The sequence below is a fragment of the Octopus sinensis genome, linkage group LG9 (genome assembly GCF_006345805.1).
Source record: "Octopus sinensis linkage group LG9, ASM634580v1, whole genome shotgun sequence".
Lineage (NCBI taxonomy): Eukaryota > Metazoa > Mollusca > Cephalopoda > Octopoda > Octopodidae > Octopus > Octopus sinensis.
The window spans coordinates 106,531,796-106,544,295 of record NC_043005.1 but is presented as its reverse complement, the minus strand read 5'-3'; positions in this window follow the sequence as shown (position 1 = coordinate 106,544,295).

The window sequence follows — 12,500 nt, the reverse complement described above, 5'->3', positions numbered from 1 at the left end:
CACATTTTTGGTTGGCGTAGTTTTTTTTTATAAAAATTTTCATATCTTGTTTTTCTTTGGAATTTTCTTTTTCTTTTCTTTATTTATTTCCTTTATATATTTCTTTCCGTCTTTTTCCCCTTACTTCTTTTCTTATTTCTTTCTTACTCTTTTTCTTTCATATTTATGTCTTTCAACCTTCCTTGCTTTACTTTTCCTTTCTTATCGTCTTCCTTTTCGTCTGGGAATTTTATATTCACACACACACACACGCACACACACACACACACACACACACCACACACACCACACACACACACACACACATAATACATACATGCATATATACACATATATATATATTTCTTTTTTAAACATGTAGCTAAGCATTACAAAGTAAACAAGACGTGAATATTTAACACCCTCTTATTACAAGACGAAAATTAAGAAAGGAAAGAAAAATGAAGAAAACAACACGACGCTACCACAATTTTAGCAAAAAAAACTATAATTAACCAAATATAATGGCGTAGCACTTCACCAGCAGCAGCAGCAGCAGTAGGAGCAGTAGGAGCAGTAGGAGCAGCAGTAAGCAATTCACCTGTCTTGTCTTTTTCTTATCCACATACTGCTATGAAATTTTCCCCAGATCAGGAGATAAGATTATAAAACTGTAATTGTATATACATAGATATATGTAATATATATGTGTATGTATGTATACATACACACAGGAATATGTGCACGCAGACACACACGCACATATAAAAGCATAGCCTTGTGGTTAAAATATCAGTTTCGAAAATTCAAAGTTTCGAGTTTGATGCAGTCTGACCAATGGCTTCTAAGTGAATTTAGTAGACGGAAACTGTGCAGAATCATTTTCTATACCTGAGTGTGTTTGTGTATGTATGTTTGTGTGTGTGTGTGTGTGTGTGTGTGGTGTGTGTGTGTATTTATGGATGCATACCTTTGTTTTTATCTCCATGACTCTTTTGCCTTTGTGTTTACAGAGTTTCACAACAGGTGCTGGTTTGTTTACGTGTAAATAACTTAGCGCATCGGAGAATATGAAACCACAAAATTAAGCACCATTCTTGAAATAAGAAATAAGTTGTTGTAAAGTTTTCGTCGCCTCTTCAGTGTGGTACTTCCTGCATGGCCGTAGTCCAAAGACTAAAACCAGTAAGAGTCTAAGAGTAGAATATGTATTGTGGTAAGAAGCGTAAAACTTTGGACAAGTGTCTTCTGCTATAGCCTAGGGCCGAACAAAGCCTTGTGAGTGAATTTGATTGAGAGAAACTGAAAGAAGCCCTTTCATGTGTGTGTGTATGAGTGTGCGCGTGTGTGTGTGTGTTTTCGTCCCCGTAACTTAGCAGGTCAACAAAAGAAATTGGTAGAATAAGTACACAGCATAAACAAATTTAAATACTGGGATTGATTCATTCGACTAAAAATTTCTTCAAAGCAGTGCCCCAGCATGGCCGCAGTCTAATGAGTGAAATAAGTAAAAGATAAACGTTAAAAGATGTGTGTATATGTATGTGTATGTGTGTGTGTGTGTGTGTGTGTGTGTTTGTGTGTGTGTGTGTGTGTGTGTCTGTCTGTCTGTCTGTCTGTCTGTGTGTGTGCTATCTTTGGGCAAATGCCTGATCGTCATATCTCTGAGGAGATTTATATTGAAAGTAATTATATCGTTTTTCTTTCATCGGGTTATTTACTTGATCTGGTATAGTATAGTACTAAACTCTAGAACTGATTCCACTGTTTTGTAAATGCAGTAGGCAAAATCCTAAAAATATTCCTTGAAAATCCTAATCCTGACAGTCGCAGTGTGTTATTTAATGAGTAGCAGTCTTAGTATATCTCCTTGCCGAGCATTTCAATTCAGTCAGCAAAAATCGTTTGGATCTGACCACCAACCCATATTTTTTCGCAGATTATAATCAATCAGCAAGACAAATGTCGTACTTGTCTGGGAGGTCCTGTTAAAGAAATCGACACTGTCTCTAGCCACCTTACTAACTTAGGTACATACATCCGGTCAACTGTGAGATATGGAGAATTAATAAAGGTTTTAAACACAAGACAAATGGTAGACAAATAATTTATTCGACTACCCGTAAACAGGAATGGCCTCACGGTCAGTCTTCCATGAAGATTCCTCCAACCAAGTTTCGCTCACAAGGCTTTGGCCACTCGTATCTAAGAAAGAACTCACTTGTCCAAGGTGATTCCGTGCAGTGGAATTGAACTTGAGACTTACCTGTGTTTAGATTTGTTTTTTAAGTTTACTTGAGTATGTGTATGTGAATGTGTTGTTGTTGAACTCCTACGCACCAAGATCATGCAGACCTGTGAACAAAGATACAAATACATGCGAAAAGAACACTCTAAAGCTGTCACTCCGAAGTTAGCATGACGTGATAACATATACGATGCTTTCTCTAATCGTTTTAGGTGCCTTCTTAGTCGCCTGTAGATATAGACACCCACTCAGCGATCCCACCTTGACCCAGAAAAGCATCGAGGATATGACAACAGGAGAGAGAAAAAGGTTGCATCAGCACTAAGCAGACATTCATTTTCGCCTGAATGAAACTGGAGCAAAGTCAAATGCAACGCCTTGCTGAAAGAGACACACGCCACTTTGTCTGTCTGGTATTCGAGGTCACGATCTTATAAATAGGAGCCCAATACGCGAATCATTACGCTAAGCGACAAACAAATGAAACATATAAAATATTGTGGGACTGTTGCGGTTGGAATATCCTTGATTATACGTTTACGTGTTTGATCATATTTGTCTGGGAGCTAACAACAACAACTAAGACAAATACACTGCAGGTGCAGGCGTGGTTGTGTGATAAGCAGCTTGGTTACCACATGGTTCCGGGTTCAGTCCCACTGCGCGGCACTTTGGACAAATAACCCATTAGCCTAGGGCCGACCAAAGCCATGTGAGTGGATTTGGTAGATGGAAACTGAAAGAAGCTCGTGTACATATATATATATATATATATATAAATCCTTAAATCATTAAATATGTTTTGATATATATATATATATATATATATATATATAAATAAGGGTGAAAAGTTGGATATTAATTTAATAATACCATCAATTTAACACCAAGTGGCTTAGCGCATAAAAAAACAGGGATACAATAAAAATTTATATACACATATATAAGGGTGTGACCACTATATGGTCGACTCTAGCGCTAAAAATAGATCCGCTATGGTATTAGCCACTAAAAAATTGTTTCCAAGGAAAGTCAGCACAACATTTAACGTAAATGAGCAGGGCATTTGAAAAATAACAAAAAATATAGATTAACTCTGGACAATTGTTTCGATATTAATGTATATGCAATTTTACTTACACAACATCCATAGGTCATCAGCAGAATTTGTCTAGAAAACAATTTATTAAACCGCTATTAGTGGCTAATACCATAGCAGATCTATTTTTAGCGCTAGAGTCGACCATATAGTGGTCACTCTCTTATAATATATATATATATATATATATATAGATAATATATATATATATATAATATATATAATATATTTGTACTTGTTTCAGTCATTTGACTGCGGCCATGCTGGAGCACCGCCTTTAGAGTGGTGTGAAAGAGTACAGCAGGGATCACCACCATCCCCTGCCGGAGCCTCGTGGAGCTTTTAGGTGTTTTCGCTCAATAAACACACACAACGCCCGGTCTAGGAATCGAAACCGCGATCCTCCGACCGCAAGTCCGCTGCCCTAACCACTGGGCCATTATATATTATATTTTATATTTTATATTTCTATTTCCTTGTCTAATTATATTTACAATAATGCCTTTGCTGTTATGTAATGGTGTAATAAAGTATTGATTGGGTATCATCTGATGGTTGATGTTTGATTGATTTAAGTATGTTTCTCCATTTCCTAATTTTGTATATATATATATATATATATATATATTTGTGTATGTTTGTTCCTCCACCATCGCTTGACAACCAATGTAGGTGTGTTTACGTCCCCGTATCTTAGTGGTTCAGCAAAACTGACCGATAAATAAGTACTGATCCTACAAAGAATAAGTCCTGGGCACGATTTGGTCGACTGAGGGCGATGCTCCAGCATGGCCGCCGTCAATCGACTGAGACAAGTAAAAGAATAAAAGAATAAAGGACTGCACCAATCTATTGATAAAAAAACAACCTGCTTGCAGGTGAAGCAGTGTGGTTAAGAACCTTACTTCGTAAGTGACGTTTCTCTTCAGTCCTTCTGTACGGCGCCTGAAGTCAGTGTCGTGTACCATAGCCTAGGGGGCCAATAAATACTAAATTCCTGCTTCGGTACTAATACCATTATAGTGTGTGTGTCTGTGTGTGCGTGTGTGTGTGTGTGTGTGTGTGTGTGTGTACGTTTGCGTGTGTGTGCGTACATGCAAATATATTTATGTAGCAGTTCCCTTTTTAGAGAGAGAAACTTTACATTAAGGAGTGGAACAACATACAATTACCTTTAATTCTGACCGTCTGACGGTCCTAGAAGACAAAATGGAAAAGGTGTTGTCTCGCAGGATGGTAAGGAAGATGCACTGGAACTGCTACTCTGACTCATGAGACTCACAAGAAACTTTAGTAAACGAGGACTCTGTGGAACCATTCTTGTTCTTTGGTTGATCGACTTCATTCGTCATCCCCTGTTTAACGCCACCAACTGGAACCTCGGTGCTTTTACTAGGGTGCACCTCGGTTACAGCCTTTCGGATCAGGTCAACTGTCCCAAGGTATTTTTCTCCCTTCTCCCCAGCAGACACGACGGGCCTGCTCTCCAAACGGAATCAGAAAAAATAATAAATAGATACATTAATAAATAAATAAACAAGGACAGACACTCCAGGCTACTAAACACCCAATATACAAAGTGACAAAACTTTAAACTTCTCTCACTTTGCTCCACTGGATACGATGTGTATGTCTACATGACTCTGCGCGCGCGCGTATGTGTTTGTATGTGCGTATGTGTGTGAGTTTGTGTCTGTGTGTGTGTGAGTGCGTGTGTTTGTAGCGAGAGGTGGGGAAGTAGCATTTCAAATCCCTTGTAATGTCTGGTTAGATTCAAGTCTTTTGGCAGAATGTCAGAACCAGTTTGTGAATTTCGAATGTGTGTGAAGCTAGACTAGTAGGTGTCTCTTTTAATTTGCAGATACAAAACACAACATCTACGCATTCCATTCGCCTCCCCAACTCCACTTGCCCTGTTTGTGCTTGTAAAAATCGCTGCCCATTAATGTTCCATACATACTTACATACTAACATACATGCATACAAATTACATACTTGAATGCTTTGAAATACTCATACAGAAATACGTCTATTAAGATAGTGCCTATGTTTATATCTAATATGAACGTGTGTGCCTGGATGTGTGCGTGTATATATATGTATATATATATACACACAAGCATACACATTCATATTAGATATAAACATAGGCACTATTTTAATAGACGTATTTCTGTATTTATGTGCATATATATATATGAGTATATATATATATCTGTATATATATATATATATATATATATATAATATATATATATATATGTGTGTGTGTGTGTGTGTGTATGTGTGTATTTTTATATTTATGTATATATAATATATATACACATATATGTATATATGTATATATATATATATATATATATTAAATTACAGACACACTCACACACACACACATACATATACATACATACTTATATATATATATATAATATATATATATATATATAATATATTATATTAATATATATATATTTATATTAATATATATATATATATACCTGTGTGTGAGTATGCATTTATAATCGTTTGTCTGCGTTAGTACATATGGGTATCAGTTCCTTTATACTTACGTACATATCATCTGGGTGTGAAAGTTAAGATATTTTGTTACATTTTTTTCATATTTTTAATTGGCACGAAGGACCCACGGTTTCATCAATGACACTCACAGGTGCCAGGAACTCCTGGCCCTGGAATGTCTTTGTGACTTCTGCCATTTAATATTAAGATAGAAGACGGCGAGCTGACAGAAACATTAGCACGACGGGCGAAATGCTTTATGTTCTGAGTTCAAATTCCGCCGAGGTTGACTTTGCCTTTAATTCATTCGGGATCGATAAATTAAGTACCAGTTGCGAACTGGACTTGATCTAATCGACTGGCCACCTCCCCCAAAATTTCAGGCCTTGTGCCTAGAGAAGAAAAGAATAATATTAAAATATATATGGCGTTTTGAGTTAAAATTTTTATCTTTGTATTAACCGACCTATATATAACTTTGTTTTTGTGTATGTCTTTATACATATGTACATACGAGTACATACATATACATTACATATAAATATTATTATATATAGATATATATATATATATATATATATATATATAATATATATACATACATATATATACATATATATATATATTATATAATTATATATATAATAGCTATATATATATATATATTATATATATATATATTATAATATATATTATATATATATAATATATACATACATACATACAGACATACATATAAATAAATATAAATATATATATATATAAATATACTAGCAGTATCACCCGTGTTGCTTGGGTTTGTTTCGACCCTTTAGAATTGGAATTTTTGAAAAGTAAAAATTTTGCAACTTGTTATTCTCTTCAAGTGAACATTTTTGCAGTTGAAATACACCGAAAATTGGTGACACAGCAGTCAAAAATCGTAAAAAATAAGGATTTTCATTAAAAAAAAGCACCTTTTTGATGTAAATAATTTTTGGTGTTAACATGGTCCGATTTGAATTTTATCTGCTACAGAATAAAGAGCAAGCCTTCTTCTATCATACTCTCAATTTTGGTCAACTTGCACTGCAGAGTCTCGGAGGAGATAGTGTTAGTTGAAGGCTACCAAACCTGCCACACACAGACAACTACAGCTTTATATATATAGATTTGCTACACACTACTTTCCATCCTTAATAATGAAACTTGGTAGATCCAAAGGTTAAACACACAGATACACACACAGACACACAAGTTGAGTTTTATATAGAGAGATTTTTCAACGGGGATTTCAGGGGAGAGTTTCAGGGAGTCGCTGGCGATGTATCGTGATGATCAAAAATCCGGCCTGCTAAAACTTGGTTAAAGTGATTCAAACTGCAGACTCAACGCAAAATGGTCACATTTAATTCAAAGCGTTAAAAATGTTATGAAAACAATTGGTATGTGTTCACAAAGTCCAAACGATTAATACGAAAAAACCCTCCAGGCTACATCCCGAAAATTCATTTCTTTGCCGAATTTCTACAATGTTTACCGCGATTCGTTTTTATATCTTGATTTTTTTATTTTTCATGCAATTTACGCATGCTTGCACGCGTGGTGAACACAGTTCACGTCAAACAGCTGACTGAGTAAAGTTCACTATTCAATGCATGGGATAAGGCCTAAACAAACACATTATCGATTTTTGCGCTTGCGAGATGAATTTCGGAACAGAAATAGCGCAGTTCAATTTTCATTCGCCTAAACTTTAAGTGACCCATTTTTGGTGGTTCTACGATTTGTTGACTAGGAGGAGATGTGCCGGGAAGTTAAACACACAGACACACACACAGATACACACACAGGCACACAAGTTCAGTTATATATATATATATATATATATATTATATATATATATATATATATATATATATATATATATATATATATATATATATATATATATATATATATACATATATATATTATATATATATATATTATATATATATATATATATATATATATATATATAATATATATATATATAATATATATACACGTAGGAGTGGCTGTGTAGTTAGTAACTTGCGTACGAACCACATGGTTACGAGTTCTGTCTTTCGATTTTTTTGTTCACTGATCGGACACAATTCGGATTTTCATCACTTTGCTTTGCTTTTATATTCGCGTAGATTATCTTTAACGATAAATTCGTCTCTAGAAAGACACTAGGTCACTGATGTCGATGAGAACTTTCTCATACCTGTATGACAAAAACGAAATAAATTAAAGGACCTTACACATAATCTAATACATTCAGAAGCATCTTTATTTTGCTTCTTCAGTGTTTCCCTTCTCTAACTACTGGAGTATATCTGTATAGTGTTGTACTAGCTAATACTGTATGGGCCATTTCAACTGCAGTATCTCTAGTTGTCATCTGTATGGTTTGTTTGGGATATACTTAATCTCCTGACAAATGAACTACAATTCACCAGGAAATTCATAAATTGTGAATGACTGATGTATAGAGTATGCTTGTTATTCCTAACTAGCTTGTCTTCATTTGTAAACTGTTTTGGCGAAACTGGAATTTGCTCTAGGTTGTGGAACTAATTGCATCGACTCTAAGCCAGCACCATAGGGTCACAGCACACTCGCTGAAATCAGGGAATTAAATCATTCAATTAATTTTATCCTTTTGGTTTTATGGTTTAGTCAGAGACTGAAGAATAAGTTTCATGATCTTTTTTTTTTGGGGGGGGGACTCTTAAATCTGGTGCTAGAAATTAAGAAATATATTTATATTCTCAGTCAGAGACCTTATCCAAATGCTAGCAATATAGCTGAGACCGCAAAAGACATGTAACCACCATGTTATGGTGATAAACAGGAAAAAGGTTATGTCTGTCACCAAAGAGCACGCACAGTCCATCTGAGGGGCTTCCACATAATTACTGTCAATCCAATTTCACTGACAAGGCATTGGTCACGTCGAAGTCAGGATAGAAAAGAACGCATTTAACAAAGATATAAAGATACAAGAAGATATAATTAGGAGTCAATAAGTAAATGGATCTCCGTCACGTTTGATGAGGAGGGTTCACTTGTTCGAACAACTGAATTATTTACTCACTAGCACTATGACCCAGCAACACCGGGTCATAGTGCTAGTGCATGCATATACAGCTGCGTGCGTGAGCACATATACGCGAGTACTGTCTAAATCTCCGACCAATCACATACAGCTAGCAAGCTTTCAATTGGCGTATCATGTTTCTGGCATTTTGATTGGGTTTTGGTTAGAAAATTCACAAAAAGTCACTTCTATTGATTTTTTTTTAATGGCCTTGCGGGGTGGCTGGGGAAATGTAAAGATGTGCACGACCACCCTGGGACGGTTTTGAATAACCATAAAAACTGCGAGCCCTCTAACTGAAAAATTGTGGCTTTGTATAAAGGATACGCACACACACACACACATACACACACACACATTTTGCCGTTTATATATAGAGAGATTTAATCAACGTCGCACTTTGCATAATTCTCAAACAGAATCTACGGGACAAAGCTGTACCTTTGAATTACAGGCAGAAACCATCTCAGGATAGCTTACGTCTATTTAATTTCGCTCACAAGTCTTTGATTGAACTCGAGGCAATAAAAGACCCTCAAAATACCATGCTGTGGAATCGAACAGGAGAGGTAGTGGTTTCGGAGTGAACTTCTTAGCCATTTAGCAATACCCCTTCCACGATAGATCTCGGTGCAGTTAAACGAACAACTTTCGTTACACAGCCATGATTGCATCGTAATTTAGCACTTCTTACTATCGCCACAAGATATTTAGAGTATCTTCTTTCTCTGACGTCATTGTTCCTGATAATTTCTAGTGCCGTCAGGAGTGTTATCCTGGAGAAAATCCACATCATAAGATAATAGCTGCATCAACTAGAGTCCTGTCTCCTTTGACAACACTGGAACTTTTCATTTTCTATATTATTCCATTTGATCAAGTAATCTATGTTAGGAGATCGTAGATGGATCCAATGATAAAACTAATTATTATTGTTGGAGCCATGTGTCATATTTTATTTTAAATCAGATGTCAATGTATCTGGTGTCCTTCCTGTTGTTGTGCATGAACGTGAGTGTATAAGTGAGTGTTTATGTGCATTATACATGTATGTATACAGAGAAAGAGATTCTGCATGTATACAGAGAAAGTGATAGAGACAGAGAGAAAATATATACTCTATATATAGGTGTTGCTATTGTAGTATGTATACCATCATATGAATGTATATATTAATCATTAGGTTATAGAAATATGGAGACGGAGACCATGATGGTGAGAATGAAAGAGGGAGAGAGAGACGAGGAGAGAGTGAGAGAGAAAGACAGAGAAAAGAGGAAAGGAGGTACTTTATTCCTCCATGCTTTTCATTTTGCTATTTCCAACAACTGTATTTGATGGTAATAAATATGGGGAAGAGAGAAAGACACTGACCATATTAATTCTTATTATAAATGAAGGGGATGGATCTGTTTCCGAGCTAGTAAGAGATTATCGAAACGGATACAATTTAGATAAGTCAGTCTGCAAAAATGATAGATAACAATTCAATACAGTGAACATATATTGTTAACAGTAACCAGAGTAAAGGTAAAGCGGACTGAATCTGATGATGAAAATCAAGGTAACAGTCTCAGAGCAGGAGATTTGAAAAAATCAAAAGATTTCACCAGCTAATTCACTTAACTTGTGTCAATATGTATAAAGAAATGTCGGAATTATGAACATGGTTTCTTAGCCATTAGATAGAAAACAAAATAATGGTTCCATTGATTTGGGCCATATATTTTTATTATTCCACTGATTTGTTACCAATGAGTCTGATGTACTACTGCTTTTTGGTATTTTATGGCTTAGATTCTATGTCAAACCGTCCAAGTATCAGTAAATTCAGAATTCATGTTTCCAGAAGGGCTAGTATTATCGCAAAAGGAGTAAAATTAAAATTTTACTTACTTTTTACGCCTATTATGATTGAAATATTAAGGAAGACAACTTCTGAAAGAATTACCTAAAACATATTTAATTTTATGAGTCAGTTACATTGGTTGGAGCCAATTTTGGACCGGTGAAGCAAAAGGAAATATGTACCATAATTCATTTTGTTCAATCCATCCGATGGGATTCCCTCACCTCAATTTGTATACACGATCATGCTTGCTGCCAAAATTATCTTTAAATTCAGTAGATATTTTTCTCATCAAATTTATGCAACAAGAATGATAATTAAGTGCGAGTTCTTAGAATTTTACAAAAACTTTATTCAACGTCTTATTAAAGGAGGAATAGTACCGTCCGTGACAATTTTCAGAGACCTCATGACTGGTGGATGGAGAAAAGAGCGTTATCTTCAAAAAAGAGACATGATCATTTGCTGATGACAAAGCAGACGTCTCTCCCTTTAGTGTTAGTGGGCGATTGGAACTCTCACAAACCTGCTCAGTCGTTTCCAGCTCGCAGACAGGTTCAGACTGGATTTCCTGGATCCGAACAAGGGGGACATTGTTGATAACTTTAGGCCGTAACTCTGCTAAATACAGATTATATAATTTTGGCCAAGATGTTAGCAAAGAGGCTGGCGCTTGTTGACCGACTGGTGGGTGGTGCGCAGACTTGCGCTATTACCAGCAGAACTATACACGACAACCTCTATCTCACGCAATACATCATAGAGAGGGTTGGTAAAGAACCTGGCATGGATAGGGCCCTGATCCATTTTGATCAATTGAAAACTTTTGATAGGGTCGACCATCTGTACTTGGAGGCTGTCCTCAGGACGGCTGATTTCGGTCCTGTTTCCAGAGGCTGGATCGCTGCAATGTGCAGCGACATCTGTTCGGTGGTCAAAGTAAATGGCCACCTCTCGGAATCGTTTAGTATCGCACGTTCGGTCAGTCAAGGATGCCCATTCTCACACCGTCTCTACATACTGGTACTCGAGGCGTTACTGCGGAAGCTGGAGTTTTCGAGGAGCATCCCCCGTGAACTGGGATGCGGATGGTGCGTGTTGACGTATGCTGACGGCGTCACTGTGATAGTGTCGGACATCTCAAATATCGAGATGGCCGCACTTCACTAAGGGAATATGAAGCGGTGACAGGAGTAATGATCAACCAGAAGTCAGCAGGCCTGCAGCTCGGCACCTGGAGAAGCAGGCCCATTCCAACTGACAGCGTGGTGGGGCTCTGAACGGAAGGATCTCTTAAGTTGCTAGGGGTCTGGTTCGGTCCGGATATCTAAGTGGACAATAACTGGGGTGAGGTGATAGACAGGATCGCCAGTCTCACCCAGAAATGGGCCGAGAGGAAGCTGTCCCTGAAAATTCGGTCCTTCATATGCAACCGGCTGACTGTCGTCCCCTACCCCTCTTCGTGGCTGAACGGGCTGGTGCGTTTGCTCTTCCGCTTCCTATGAAAGGGACAGGTATCGCTTGTGAGACGGTATATTTTCAGTCAGCACTCGTTGCTTGGAAGACTGGGCATGCCGAGGCTGAGGATGCACAGACATGCGCTGAGGCTGCGACATCTCCAGCGATACCTTAATGGGGCAAGTGTGGTCGCCGTTTGTTGAATGCACTTTTCCGCAGCTCGTCATATTGACGGACC